This window comes from Tenrec ecaudatus, unplaced genomic scaffold (genome assembly GCF_050624435.1).
Source record: "Tenrec ecaudatus isolate mTenEca1 unplaced genomic scaffold, mTenEca1.hap1 Scaffold_3981, whole genome shotgun sequence".
NCBI classification, from domain to species: domain Eukaryota; kingdom Metazoa; phylum Chordata; class Mammalia; order Afrosoricida; family Tenrecidae; genus Tenrec; species Tenrec ecaudatus.
The window spans coordinates 78,667-92,661 of NW_027459266.1; the positions used below are offsets into that span (position 1 = coordinate 78,667).

The 13,995-nt window shown below is 41.0% G+C and overlaps 1 pseudogene; it reads right to left on the reverse strand.

Annotated features, from left to right (window-relative positions):
* Nucleotides 1-12,160: 12,160 nt before the first annotated feature.
* LOC142436556 (transcriptional repressor protein YY1 pseudogene) lies at nucleotides 12,161-13,235 on the reverse strand (annotated as a pseudogene).
* Between the last annotated feature and the right edge of the window lie 760 nt (nucleotides 13,236-13,995).

Sequence of the window (13,995 nt, forward strand, 5' to 3'; positions counted from 1 at the left end):
ATGATAGAGGCATGAGTCTTAAACAGGATTGAAAGTCATCACACGTGTGAATCTCTCTGGAATGGGAAATATCCAAGTCAATATAACCAATAGAATAAATATAATCCAACCATTTTATGTGTATGCTAAGAGAAAAAAATAACACCAGGTTATCTTCATAAAAATTTATCAAGAATCTGTCAGGCCTGAGAATGCGTCTTACATTTTGTAAAACTAGAGTGGTCACAAAGGATCACGGAACCCATACAATTAGAACATCCAATGGCCATACTGAACTTCCTTTGAACTGAACAATAGTTAATACAATTTCTGCCCAACATACTCCCTCTCTCTCCTTATCTCAAGACCATACAAGTAGTCTTCCAAAAGTTAAAGAAAAAAATCCATTATCATTTAATTACATTTCTCCATGAACTTTTTGGAAAAAAAAGCAAAAAAACCTTTGCCTCCTGTTATAGATTGACAGTCCTTCTCTCTCCCCTGGCCTCTTCTGGATTTTCTCTCACACAGGTGTTTCCCCTGGAAAATCTGCACAGATTTTCTCCTGACTTGGTTTCTGCATCTTGCAGGATTGAAATTAACACATGCTCTTTAACAGAGTGATTGATATTGTGGCCATGCTCCTTTGGAGATATAAATGATAACGCATGGATCATAAGTTGCTCAAGTTGAAAAAAAAAAAGAAGGAAAGAAAGAAAATAGAAAAGGACAAATAAGGGTTCAGACCATTGTTGGGTTTGACACACTTCTGCAGGAAGGAGAGGGTCAGATGTGAACCAGATTATGCTTTTATATGTCACTGTCCATACATTACCCACTCAGTAGTCTATACTTCAAAACTCAGAGTTTTGGAATTAGAGAATTGCACTGTAGTCTTTGCCATGAGTCTATTATTTCAGAATCAAATCAAATCACAGGTCTTTCCTAAAGGCATCTCTTTGTTGGTTTGAAAAGTCAGTACTCAAACACATGATTTTATGGCCCCCCTTCACCTCATCTGACTCAAGTCTGATAGAAAATTCTACTGGGGTTTCTCAACGGTTCATCAGAATACTCAATCTGTGATGCCAGAAAAACAGTTTCCATTCTGTTAATGGACTAGTTTTCCTGCAAGTGAAGCTATTTACTTGTTATTCAATGCAACTTTTGAATCTATACATAGTAGGGGTGAACACAGAATAAATCATAGAGAGAGATCCCCCGGGAAAAGTAAGAGATGGAAAAGAATCTCAAAATCACAACAGGAACCCAAAATGGTAGTGAGGGGGGAGTGGCAGGCCTGGTAGGGAATGATCAAGGGCAAGGTTACGTAAAGAAGAGGCATAGCTGTAACCCAGGTGGGGACGGAGCATGGTAGTAGGGCAGGAAGAAAGTCAAGGGAGAAGGAGGAAAGAGCTAGGAGTCAAAGGACATTTATAGAGGTCTAGACAAAGACATGTACATGCAAATATATATATATGAGGATGGGGAAATAGATCTATGTGTCTATATTTATAGGTTTAGAATTAAGGTGGCGGAAGGACCTTGGGCCTCTACTCAAGCACTCCCTCAATGCATGAATAGTTTCTTATATTAAATTGGCACTCTACGATGCTCACCCTCCTGACACAACGGCTGAAACCAAAGCGGGCGAACAAGTAAATGTGGTGAAGAAAGCTGATGGTGCTCGGCTATCAAAAGAGATAGTGTGTGGGGTCTTAAAGGCTTGAAGATAAACAAGCGGCCATCTAGCTCACAAGCAACAAAGCCCACATGGAAGAACACACCAACCTGTGTGATCACGTGGTCCCAGAGGGATCAGTTGTCAGGCATCAAAGAACAAAAAATCATATCATTGGCTGCACACCTCCATGATATGATCGCCGAAGAGAAACGGGTGCATAAGCAAATGTGGTGAAGAAAGCTGATGGTGCCCGGCTATTGAAAGAGATGGTGTCTGCGGTCTTAAAGGCTTGAAGGTGAACAAGCGGCCATCTAGCTCAGAAGCAATAAAGTCCACATGGAAGAAGCACACCAGGCTGTGTTATCATGAGGTGCCAAATTGATCAGGAACAAGATATCATCAACAAAACAAATCTTACCATAGTGAATGAAGGGGGAAGTACAGAGTGGGGACCCAAAGCCCATTTGTCGGCCACTAGAGAGCCCCTCACAGAGGGGTTTAGGAGAGGAGATGGGTCACTCATGGTGCGATGTAGTACCGATGAAGAATACAGCTTTCCCCCAGATCCTGGATGCTTCCCCCCCCCCAATTACAATAATCTGAATTCTACCTTGAGGGACTAGATGGGGCAGAGGTTGTGCACTGGTGCATGTGGGAGCTGGAGGCACGGGGAGTCCGGGGTGGATGATGTCTTCAGGACCAGCGGTGTGAGGGGCGATACTGGGAGAGTAGAGGGTGAGTGGTTTGGAAAGGGGGAACTGATTACAAGGATCATCATGTGACCTCCTTCCTGGGAGACTGACGGCAGAGAAGGCGGGGAAGGGAGACACCGGATAGGGCAAGATATGACAAAATAACAATCTATAATTTATTAAGGGCTCATGAAGGAGGGGTGAGCGGGGAGGGAGGGGAAAAAGAAAAAGAGTACCTGATGCAAAGGTCTTAAGTGGGGTGCAAATGCTTTGAAAATGATTAGGGCAAAGAATGTACGGATGTGCTTTATGCAATTGATGTATGTATATGTATGGATTGTGATAAGAATTGTATGAGCCCCTAATGAAAAGTTAAAAAAAAACACAACAGGAAACCCACCCTGACAGTCAACCAGCACTGACATCAGACGCTGGTTCCTGTGCTCACTGGATCCTGAGTGCCCCCTTCAACAGCACAGTCCTCTCCCTGCAGGGAGGTTTGTGCCTGGACTCACAGGGACTACCCCGTACTTTCAGTTCATCCTGCTTCTGGAGATGGCAAATCAGCTCTTCATGGAGCATAGGTCTTTGTGCCACCATCAGATAAAATTGTGCAACCCACTGAAAGCCCTCCCCTGGAAACTGACACACATTGGACACACCAGTTGTTACTGAAAGTGAGTACAGAGCCTGAAGGGGAGAATTCCAGAGACCACCAAGGCTTACTCAAGCCTCCCCTAGATTCCATCAGAGTTGTGTTTACATATAGGGGAGGAAAATGAAACTAAATAAAATAAGAATCAAATCAACAAACTCAATTACCCCCTATTGTTATGTTAATTCTAGTTCATAGTGTCCCTGCAAGACAGAGTAGAAATCCTTATGGTTTTGTAGACTGTAAGTCTTTAAGCAAATAAGCAGCTTCATCTGCCTTCCTCATAGTAGTTGATGTGATTAAACAACTCACTCTGCTATCAGTAGATGAGATGAGAAAAATTAGATTGGACTGGCAATCTCTAAAAAATATCCTGATAAGGACACAGGATATGGATCCGTATGCGAGAGAAGAATGTACAGCAGTAGTCAACATCTTTGACTCTGTGGAGAGTAGCAAGAAATAATAGTAACATGGTAAGTATATATACAATTACTGTCCCTGAAAAATATTTGAGGAAAATGTCAAATGGGGATCTAATGTGCTGAGATAACTAACTCCAAAAACAAACTGAAAATTTATCTTTGAAAAGAACTAAAGAGAGAAGAGTGACACAGTCTTCAGGAAATATAATGAAAGTCCTAAGCAAACAAGAGAAGGATATTGTTTGGAAACCAAATGTGAAATTATCACCTATGAGAATATCACTAATGAGGTTGAAATGTGAAATTATTACCTATGAGAATATCACTAATGAGATTGAATATCACATTTCTTTCAATCTCATCATAAATAAAAAACATCCTATAATCAATGTATCTTACTAGAAAATATGAACATGTTTTCATATATAAACATATAACAGCACAATCAAATCTAAGAAGGTCATTCCATTCCAACACAATGAGCATAATGAGACAAGGTAGAAACATTGCTTTTGAATTCTACCACAAGGTTTGTACATAAGACAGAGTTCTAAGGGCTAGCCCAAGCCAAGTGCAAGAAGAACAAAGCACAAACATTTGTCTATGAGAAAGAAGGTGATTCTCTAATGGGTGATTTTGTATTGAGGTAACCTGATCAACTTACTGGGCATCTGCTGGGTTACACTGACATTTAAGAAAGTTTTTCCTACCTCTCATTTTTTTCCTTCTCTCAGGGTAAGATGTGCATCTTAGCTGAGTGATCTTCCAGCCTCCATGGGCTTCTCTGCACTTTCTCTTTTACAAACATTTCCCCCAATGAAGTGTATGCACTTAATAAACCTTGGTCTTTGCATCATGGGGCTGAGGTGAGCATTTATTTTTTGACCATATGAACACACTTGCATTAACAATTATGTTATACAGGGTTCTCCAGAGAAACAAAACCATAATGCTAATAATTATATATAGATAGATAGATAGATAGATAGATAGATAGATAGATAGATAGATAGATAGATAGAGAGAGATAACATAAGAAATAAATAATCTATAAAGCAGTACAAATGGCTCAGTGCAACTCACTCCCATGAGACAGCTGTGAGACAGTGGCAGTACTTCTAATCCTGAGGGCCTATAGAGTAATTCAGGCTGTCCGGCCACAGGCAGCAAACAGCAAGGCAGGTAGGTCACCAACAGCCAGATGACAGGGTCCAACAGCTCAAGAGCTGTATATTCCAATAGTGTGGCAGAGCAGGTCTTGAAGATACCTCAAATTACAGCGACACAGTCGATGGGATAGATGTCCCACAGGTAGTGTAGATTACAAATTAAGGCACAGAACAAGCAAGGCAGCCGCACACTGGTCTAATGATCAAAGAGCAAGAAACAAGAAAGGTGAGGCTCACCAAGCCATTTATCTCTCTGCCCTTTAATTAATCCCACATGTGTTTATCGGCCAGGTAGACACAATAAATTAACTACCTCAAGAGTGTAGGACGATAGACCTATCATTATTTGCTGCCATGTGAAGAGATCGGGTACAGTGTCTAAAATTGAACATATGCAAAGATGTTTTCATAAATGAGACATTCAATTTCATAAACTTGATAATGTATCATTGAAGAGAGTCATTGTGGTGGTTTAACATGGTTAAACTTGTTGACAGGGATGCTCAAAGGGCTTTCCTCAGTTGAATATTATTTTATTCATTGTAATATTGTACTTATTGTATGTGCAAAAATATACTCATATTTTGTAGCCAAAGAATGTGAGGATAAAAAGTTACCCACAGATTTTCCTAATTCCAATAAATGTAAGCTTGAGAAAATATCCAGAAATCAATCTTCTTCAAAATTTTCAAACTGGGCACTGGTATGCATTGACGCAAAACTTTCTTGAACAGGCCAATAATATTGATACAACTAAAATAACTTATCTCTAATTTGGAAAGTCTTGTTCTAACATGGAAACTGTACAGATGAAAATGTATGCTTTACTGAAAATGTGCAATTCGCTACATTTTTATATAGAAAACTCCACAATATTTACACGTTACTTACTTATTTTATACCTTATAAATAAACATACTCATTTTTTCCCAGCAAAAAGTATCAGATAACTCCTAGACACTGTCAATCGGGGTTTTTTTTTTTGCCATTAACTATGAATGCAAAATCACTTACCATCCGTTGTGAATCCATTGCATTAAAATATCCTCAAATGAGTAATACATTAAAAAGATATAATTAAACCAATACCTTTATATTTGTTTTTTTAATCATTTTATTGGGACTCATACAACTTTTAATCACAATCCACATATACATCAATTGTGCAAAGCATATTTTTACATTCTTTGTCCTCATCATTCTCAAAACATATATTCTCCACTTCAGCCCCTGGCATCAGCTCCTCATTTTTCCCCTCCCTTCCCGCCTCCCTCATGAACCCATTATTATTTTGTCATATCTTATACTGTCCAAGTCTCCATTCACCCACTTTTCTGTTGTCTATCACCTAGGGAGGAGGTTATATGTGGACCCCTGGAACCGGTTCCCCCTTTCCACCCCCACTCCCTCCCCTCTCCCAGTATCACCACTCACACCACTGGTCCTGAAGGGATCATCCGCCCTGGATTCCCTGTGTTTCCAGTTCCTATCTCTACCAGTGTACATCCTCTGTTCTTGCCAGATTTGTAAAGTAGAATTGGGATTATGATAGTGTGCATTGGGCGCAGGGGGGGTGGGGGGGAGAAGAATTTGGAACTAGAGGAAAGTTATATGTTTCATTGTTGCTACACTGCACCCTGACTGGCTTGTCGCCTCCCCTTGACCCTTCCATTAGGGTATCATAAGTTGCCTACAGATGGGCTTTGGGTCCCCACTCCGAACTCCCCCTCATTCACAATGACAGGATATTTTGTTCTTTGATGCCTGCTACCTCATCCCTTCGACAACTCGTGATCACACAAGCTAGTGTACTTCTTCCATGTGGGCTTTGTTGCTTCTGAGCAAGATTGCCACTTGTTTATCTTCAAGCCTTTAAGACCCATATAGTCAATTGGTTTTCATTGGTCATTATGCTCTGCCACAATGTTATAGTGCCCTCTGAGTACGCATAAATTAAAATCGTGAAGTTTTAAGCAGTTAAAACCTGGAGAGAAAACATATTTAAAACGTAAAGGATGATCATGGTTGATCAATGAAAAGTGAAGTTAGCCAAAGAAGTAATTTACTAATGAACAAACCTGGTCTGATAATTGAGATTAACACAAAAAGTGTCATCAATTATTACATTTTCTAATGGAGCAAATACAGAGAACACAATGGCAGGCTGTGGGCTGTAAGTGTACCCTCATTTGATGTTAAATATCATCCCATTGTCTCTTATTTTTCTTCGGGTTCCCCATTCTCTTTAGGTTAAATTCTTACTTGCTACCATTTAAATGAATATTTGCCTGTGTGCATCTGTGTGTGTGTGCACGCGTGTGCATGTGTATGTGTGAGCAAAGATGTTCCTGGAGCTCCCAAGCATTAGCTAAGAATGCCTCCCTACAGCAACTTAGAGGAATCTACCTAGGGTCTAATCTGCCTTCAGCTGGACTAAACCAAGGATGGCTACATTATGTTGATTTACTAATCATGCTGAAGTAATTACAGGGGATTGTGATTTAACTGCTTTATTTCCCAGCTCACTCTCAGGACCCAGTGAGGCAGATAATTCAAGGTGCTGAAATTGGGGTGGATCGATCTCAGATCAGGCTGTGTTGTGTGGAAAGCCAGTGGATCATCCGTGCTTGAATGTTTTGTGTGTCCTAAAGGTAAGAGACCCTGGAACCTGAGCAGGGGGATCTATATTATAACAGGTATCCTCAGCCAGTAGACCTGTAAGACAGGCTCAGGGAGGAACAATGCGTTTGCCTCTGTAAGTCCCTGGGGTTGAACTCAAAGGTATTAATGTCCAGGCCAGCATCAGAGAGAGCTTAGGCCGCTGTTGTTATCAGGAGTAACTCTTCGAGGACTTAGGTCTTCAGAAGTGAAGAGCCCAGTGTGCTGTGTGTGGGGGTTCCTGGCACTGGACATACAGGGTGCCCCTGGAATTGATGCCTTTCCAGCTTGGGGGTGAAGATAGAGTTCCTACTTGCAGTATGTCTTGTGAGCTTAAGATGTTAGCTGACAAGACTCTCAAAGAGACATGGACCCAAATATTTTAGAGTTGCCAGCTCTCACTATTAAAGGGGGTGTGCAAATTCTTCCTCTGAGTCTTTTTACCTAGGGCTGAGAGAAAGGCCAAGATCAATTTTGAAAAGTGGAGTCATGGATTCCAATGTAAGCTCCTTAATTTGCTACCTCCTCCATCTCTGGTGACATGCATGTCCCCTGGGAATGAGGGGAACAAGGGGGTCGATGACAGAATAACCAGTAATTAATTTGTTTTATTTAATGTGGGTTTCACCCTATCCTCCGGGGATAAACCAGGTTAAATGGTGATCTACAAATTAGTGAATAAGTGCTATTGCACCCTCAGCATCTTGCTTATTGGGTAACATCCCTACATATGTTAGAAAAGACTCCTTGAGACCAAGACGCAAAGATCAGAAATCAACAAGGGGCCCGTGATAGCCCTTGACCATGACGTTGTTTGTCATATTTAAACTCTATATAACTTCTTTATTTTTCTAAGTTCCTTGAACCAGATTCAAATGACTTAAAATTAACTGAAAATATTTTTGTGATTCTTAGGTTTGCCTGCCAACCTACTCAAGTTCTTATTGCTTGCGTAAAATCTGAGAGAGAAAATAGCTCCACACACATAATTAGCAAGATGAGTTTTTGATGGATTAGATTTGGGGTTCTGTTTAGGCTTGTAAGTGTATTAGACTCAGAGTCTGTATTTAAGACTAGAACCTATATCCTGGGATTAATCAGTGTTCCAGGTTCAAGAACAATTGCGGAGGAATAGAAATAGGAATTAAGTGTCGTGAGTCAGATGTTCGTGGACATATTAAAGGGCTTTATGTTTTGAAGGTTTAATGCCTAACATATTGTATTTGGAGTTGATAAGAGGCTTATGTGTTAAGGTATAAGGATGTAGAGCTAAGGTTTTAAGATTCTTATTTTCGGAGTTGGGTTTCTCAATTTGAGATTTAGGATCATTAAGTTAGGTTTAAGGTTATAAAATAAAATTTACCCTGTTACCTGATTTAAAAACTGGGATAAATGCATTATAGGTTAAGAGAGTATGGTGGTCGGATTGGTTAAGCATGTTAAGACTATTGTGGGTATCAGCATATGCTCAGGGTGTTAGTAGAAGTTCTGGTGGTAAGGGGCTTTTTCATGTACTTAGGGGGGGTCAGTGCTTTAGGAAGTTGTTAGTAAGGAAGTTCAGCATGTTAATGTGTAAGGGTTAATGGTTTGGCAGTTGGAGATTAGCAATTAATGGTTAGAGTGTTCAATGCCAAAAATTATTTTTGTGTGTTGAAATGTAGCCTACAACTTTAAAAATATTTAATAGCTGTAGCATTTATGGTATATTTGGAATCTGTTACGTAAAGTATCATTAATTTATGATGATTCGAGGAATTACTATTTCTTCTCTTTGGAAGCCTCTTTTCTTCCTTTTAAAAAGTATTCCTTTTATGATTGGTCCATCTAGAAAATACTATAGAATTTTTAATACGGTATTGAAAGTGGAAATGTATGTTTGTCCTGCTTCTTAAGTGGGGTGTTTTTTTAATGAATATATTAGCACATCGAACTATACCTGTTTCATGTCACAGTTGTAGTTTTTTTACATGAAAAGCCTTTGACATTTTAAAACTAAATTATTTTATTGGGGCTCTTACAGCTCCTATTACAATCCACACATCAATTATAACTGGTACAATTGTATATACATTGCCATCATCATTTTCAAAATATTTTCGTTCTACTGGAGCCCTTGGTATCAGCTCCTCTTTTTTTCCCTCCCTCCACCACCTTTCTTCCCTCATGACCACTTGATGAATTTTAAATTATTATTGTTTTCATATCTTACACAATCTGCTATTTTCCTTCACCCACTTCCTGTTGTTCATTCCCCTGGGGGAATGTTATAAGATGATCTTTGCAATCGGTTCCCCTTTCTCCCCCTTGTGGCCCCATCTTTCCCCTACCTTCATGGTATCATTACTCCCATTATTGTTCTTAGGGGTTTATCTCTCCTGGATTCCATGTACTATGTTGAGAGCTTTTATCTGTACCAGTGTACATACTCTGGTCTAGCCAAATTTGTAGTGTAAAACTGGGGTCATCATAGTGAGGTGGAGCAAGCTTTAAAAAACGGAAGGAATGTTATATGTTCCATAGGTGCTATACTGTACCCTGGGTGGCTCATCCTTTCCTTGTGACCCTTCTGTGAGAGGATGTTCAATTGTTTACAGATGGACTTTGGGTCGCCAATCTGACACCCTTTGTTCCCATTGATATGATTTTTTGTTTGGGGTATTCTGATGCCCGATACCTGATCCCATGAACACCTTGTGGTCACACAGACTGGTGTGCTTCTTCCATGTGGGCATTGCTGCTTCTCAGATAGACGGCCTCTTGTTTAACTTCAAGCCTTTAAGATTCCAGTCTCTATATCTTTTGATAGCCAGGCATCACCAGCTTTCTTCACATTTGCTTATACACCCTTTTTGACTCAAGCAATTCTGCTGGGAAGATGAGAATCACAGAATGCCAGGTTATTAGCTTGCATTGAGGGAGGACTTGAGAAGAGGCCCAATGCCTTTGATTTTTAAATGTTCCTATTTTGTTTCTGTGCCTACTTAGACAGTTGACCCTCTTTTCTGTCAATGGGCTTATTACAGTGCTAATTTTCTCATGTAAAATGGGCTCTGGGACAAATTTCAATTCATCGTGGTATATAATCATTTTAATATGTTGTCTGAATCTGTTCCAAATATTTTAAAGAAATTTTAGTGTATATCCATTATCAGTATTGGGTTACAGTTTTCTTGCAGTATCATTATCTAACATTGGTGTCAGAGTATTTACTGGTCTGATAGAAAGTATTGGTTACCAAGGACTCAAGTAGAAAGAAAATGTTTTGAGAATGATGATGGCAACAACTGTACTAATGTGCTTGATACAGTGGATGTATATATGGATTGTGATAAGAGTTGTACGAACCCCCAATACAATGATTTTTTTAAAAAGAAAGTATTGAAGTAGTGGTAAGTGTCCTCTCACAACCATTGTTATATCTACACTCAATAACTTGAACTTAAACTACAAAACACTAAAGCGGTGTTTATTCATACCATCTCAGTACTCCGTATTAAGCTTTAATCTATGGTCTGTTTATGCTAGAAGTTTCTCCTGGGATTTTACTTCAATTCAATTGATTATAGCCCTTGCAAGCAACCTAAAACTCATTCAACTACCATTGATTCCAGGAACTGGCTGGACCCTCTGATCTTCCAGCTGACTCCTCATTCTAGAGGACTACATGATTTACACTCCCCTTGCCAGGAAAATAGTGACTAACACCTAATCATTGTGTGATGCCTGCAAAACAGAGCCCCAGTTTGGGAAAATACTCTGCCATATGACATGCTGTATGGATCTTAGAAAATGTCCTACAGCTCACCTCCAGAAGAATGTTATAAATCAATGAGGGGCAGCAATTTCTCAGTGAGTTTTGCATCACCTTTATTTTATTAGTTTTTTTTTAAATAAAAGAAACCCATTCTTTTTTTTTTTAAGGAAAACTTGACTTGCTTTATTTAGCTTCCAATTTCTGGGAGGCTCAAGAATTAGGATAATTCTGGACAACAGAAGACAACAAGACTGTGCTTACAGAGCTCGTTCTGCCATTCCTGTCTGTAGGACCACCGTTTAATTGTCGCCCTCCCTGTGACATGGTGTGCATGCACATCTGATAGTCAAAGTACAGTATACTCTACAACCAAGCACCACATTCTGTAACTCAACAAGCAAAGGGAGCACACGCAACGTCAGCATCTGGCAGTATTTTTTGGAGAGGAAAAAAGGTAATTAAAATGGGTTTAAATTAACACCATGAAATCACATCTAATATTTGATACTACATGATTCAATACAGCTATACAATTATACAAAATGTGTTGACATCAAAGAATACAACCAAAATTAAGATAACAAACAGAACCTATATAATATTTTTTGTACAGGAAAATATTTTTGAAGTATGCATGTAACTGCCCATTCTTTTAAAGAAAATATACTACAAGCAAAGTTATCAACCTCCAGAAAAATCACACAGCATTACTAAGCATATCCCCCAAAAGTGTACAATATGCACACTTGGAGAATACAAAATTTAAAAAATTGTAAGCAACAGGTGAGATCCATATTTATAAAAATGTGAAAAGAAGTTCCGTTTTTAGTACTGTCATATAACGAATTGTCTTTTGATGCGAAGTTCATGAACTGTTCGCCGGCTGGGAGTACACTTTACAAAAACACTATTTTTTTTTGAAACGAGATTACGGAGCAAGATAGGGTATCTTAACAATGTCATCTTAATAAAGTTTGTGTTTTTAAAATGTTTACTACTTTATCAAAACATGTCCCTTAGGTATGTAGGATTCATTTTTAAAATTCTTTCCTGGAAACAATCTACAAAGGAGAGGCGCGTTGTCTGCCAGTCACTTCTGGAAAAGGCTTCTTGAGCTGAGAAGGAGCTACCTTCTCACGGTTTCTCACTGCTTGTTTTTGGCCTTAGCGTGTATTAAGATGTGAGATTTCAGGTCAGTAGACTCAGCAAACTTCTTGTTCACCTAGGGCCTGTCTCCCGCGTGGATCTGCACGTCTGTGCACAAATTGAAGTCCAGGGAAACCGCTTCCCACAGCCTTCAAACTTATACTGAAAGGGCTTGTCTCCAGTGCGAAGCAGTTGGTGTCGTTTAGCTTTGAGCTCTCGACAAAAGCCTTGCCGCACTCGGCACAGAGGTGGACGCAGGGCCGTGGGTGTCCAGGTGCCTCCTCCTGGCTGAGCTGTCCCTGAGCACCTTCGGGCATCCTTTGTGAGGGCAAGCTATTGTTCTCGGAGCATCATCTTCTTGAATTTTTCTTGGCTTCATTCTGGCAAATTCTGCCAGCTGTTTGGGGTCCAAGAGGTTGATGCCGGGGATCCCTCCGGGCGGGAGCATCTTTCCCATCATGTACTCCGATTAGTCAGGAGGGGAGTTCTCCCCAATGATCTGCTCCCCAGCCAGTCTCATGGTCAAGACCTTTTTTTTCATCTGACGACCTTAGGGTGACAGAGAACTGGTCCTCCAGCGTCTTGATTGATCTGCACCTGCTCATGCTCCCACTTCTTGTTGCCCGCATCGCCCCTGCCGGTGCCGCCGCCCCACAAGAGCTGTCGCTACCGCTGCTCTTGCGGCCGATGTAGTCATCGTCGTCCTCTTCGCCAATGCTGGCCGGCGCTGGAACTGGGATCGGGATCTGGCCCTCGAAGCCTTCCTCGGCGCCGACCACCAACTCACGTGTCTGCACCAGGATTGCCTCCTGGTGGTGGTGCACCTGGCTCGGGTCCACGGTGACCGGCGGCTGTAGCGCGATCATGGACTGCTGCTGCTGCTGGTGGTAGCCGGTGTGCCCATGGCCGCTCCCGCCTCCGCGATCGTCCCAGTCCACGTCCTCCTCGCCCACCACCGTGGTCTCGATGGTCTCCACCTGGATGGTCTCCACCTCGATCTCACACAGCTCCACGATCTCGGCTGGCATCTCCGGGCCATCCATGGCGCTGTAGAGGGTGTTGCCCGAGGCCATGGCTCCGGGCTCCCGGCTCCCGGCTGTACGAGGAGGCGTCCCGCAGCGGGGAAGGAAGGCAGAGGGAAGAACGCAGTGAGTGGGCAGGGCCCATTCCTTCTTTTAAACTAGAACTTAAATTCCAGTGAATGTCTCCTGAGCTTTTGTGCATTTGATGGCATGGAAATAACTTTTGTAAACATAACTATTTAGCATTTTGTGCACGCCTTGGGTGTTGATTAGTAATTTCTGAGGCTCTTGTTGTTGATAGTTCTGATGGTGTCCATTCTATCTTACAGGGACCTTATGCACAAGGGAATGAAACTCTGCCCACCCCTGCAGCATCCTCACAGTTTAGGATGAACCCATTGCTTCAGTCACTGTGTCAATCCATGTAGTCGAGGGATTCCTATTTGTCACTGCCCCTCTAATTACCAAAAAAAAAAAACAAAAAAAACATCCTTCTCCACGGACTGGTCACTTCTGACAACATGTCCAAAGTATTTAATGTGAGCTCTCACTTCCTACCCTCTAACTAGCACCCTGACCTTACTTCTGCCAAAACAGATTTGTTTGCCTATTTGAATGCCCATGCACTATAATTCAACCACATTCATTCTTCTTATTTCTCCCTTATTCAATGTCCCACTTATATATGCATATGCGGTAATCGGCAATGCCATGGTTTGGGTCAGATAAACCTAGTCCTCAAAGTAACATCATTGTTTTTCAACACTCTAAAGAGGCTTTGTTAGGCAGATTTATCCAGTATAATGCATCT